This window comes from Geospiza fortis, unplaced genomic scaffold, assembly GCF_000277835.1.
Source record: "Geospiza fortis unplaced genomic scaffold, GeoFor_1.0 scaffold55, whole genome shotgun sequence".
NCBI classification, from domain to species: Eukaryota; Metazoa; Chordata; class Aves; order Passeriformes; family Thraupidae; genus Geospiza; species Geospiza fortis.
In genome coordinates this window covers 6,374,489-6,376,108 of record NW_005054308.1, presented here as the reverse complement: position 1 = coordinate 6,376,108, position 1,620 = coordinate 6,374,489, and the positions used below count along the sequence as shown (strand labels likewise).

Genomic DNA, 1,620 nt, shown 5'->3' with positions numbered 1-1,620 from the left:
CAGGAATTAAATTAAGACAAGAAAGAGCTGAGCTGATAGTGGTGTGTGCAATGGATCTGCATTGCTTAATAGGCTGACAACAGATTTAAAATGTGCAGTTTGTATCATTTGAGCAAGCTCCCTGTGCTTCTTAGATATTGTTTAAAATCATAGCTGTAATCAAATAACCCCACTTAACAGAGGGAGGCTGATCTGAATTGATCAGTGCCTCAAATAGTTTTCAGTGTATTTCAGTTTCCTAGTATTGACTGTAAGGGCTGTTACAGCTTGCAGGGACTTGTGGCCTATGTGTCTGCAGAATTTAACTATTACAGCAAAGTCAGTCTCAGATAAGGGGAGTGTGTCTCTTTTCCTGGCCCAGTTTTCCCATTTCTTTCAGCTGGCCAGTGTGGCAGAACACTTCTCTGGATGCCTTTGTTTTCCTGTTGCATTTTAACTGAAGCTCTTTGACTTATCCAAGGATCTTAAAACCCAAAACAAAGGAGAGTGGGAGGCTGGACTGCCCTTGCAAGATCTCTTCAGCAGTCAGGCTGAAAATCCACTAAATTTAAATTTTTCTCAGCACATAGGGAATATTTTTAGGGGCCCATCTGTAAAAGGAGGGAGGGAAGTTGCAAATCCTTGGCTCAGCTGGATAGATTTCCTTTGACCCTCTTCCTGCATAACCGGCAGAGGGCATCTCTGTATAACATTATCTGCTCTGGGCCTTGCTGCTCTTTCCCCTTCATTTGTCCATTTATTTATTTATGTATTTATTTTGCAGGAACTCAATCATGACTTCAGCAAAAAAGATGGCTTAACAGTCTGCATGTGTCCCAGCTTGCTGTGTCATTTGACCTTTGCCAGATGTCAGAAAGCAGAGGGCTGGCAGGAGGAGACAGCTGGGCCTTGTGCTCCAGAAGTGGAGAGGTCTGGGGGAGGAGGTTGTGTGGTGTTTCTAGTCCCACAGTAAATCAAGGCACTGCTTTTAACATTCAGTGTGTGTCTGTGTGTCCTGTGTGTCTTTGTACTGCTTTCAGTGGTTCTCTGTGAAAGAGGCAGCTTTTAGGGATGGAAAACTCCCCTCTCCATGCAAGACAGGTCTCCCAGGAAATTGCAGCTATCCTTAGAAGCTGACTGCAACCTCTGCCTGAGGGACATATCTCAAGAGAACTATGCTTGAATGTCACTTAGATTCAGGGAATCTGCATCTTGGAAGTTGCTTTTCTGTCACAGAACAAACAAACAAACTTTCCATTTGGGATGCAAGTGCTGGGAAGAAGGGACTTCTGCAGCCCCTGTAAGTCAGGGATAACCAAGTGTCCTTTTGAGCTCAAGGTGGCCTTGAGACACAAGTGTGCAAAAGAGAATGCCTGGGCTGATGAGAAACACAGAAGGGATGGAGGAAGGATTAGGGTGTGGGCGTATCCAAGGTCTCATTTCCTGGCCCAGTGACCAGCCTTCTGGACTGTACTGCTGCTTTCATTTAATTCAGGTTTTCAGCCCAGTGAGGGATTGCATGTGTGTGTCCCAGTCTGCTGTCTGGTTTCACATGGGGGATGTCTCCCACACCTACCAGTGACACAGGGCTTGTTCTACAGAAAGGAAAAGAGACTAAAGTTTGGAGGAAAAGGTTACTCT

At 45.2% G+C, this 1,620-nt stretch overlaps 1 protein-coding gene across 1 annotated transcript in view; it reads left to right on the top strand.

Annotated features, from left to right (window-relative positions):
• Window positions 1-977, top strand: part of ATOX1 (antioxidant 1 copper chaperone) — a 3,667-nt gene extending 2,690 nt beyond the window's left edge. The window contains exon 4 of the mRNA XM_014312254.2: window positions 764-977. The gene's annotated coding sequence lies outside the window, so the exon portion shown is untranslated. The remainder of the gene's footprint in view (window positions 1-763) is intronic.
• The last annotated feature ends 643 nt before the right edge of the window (window positions 978-1,620 follow it).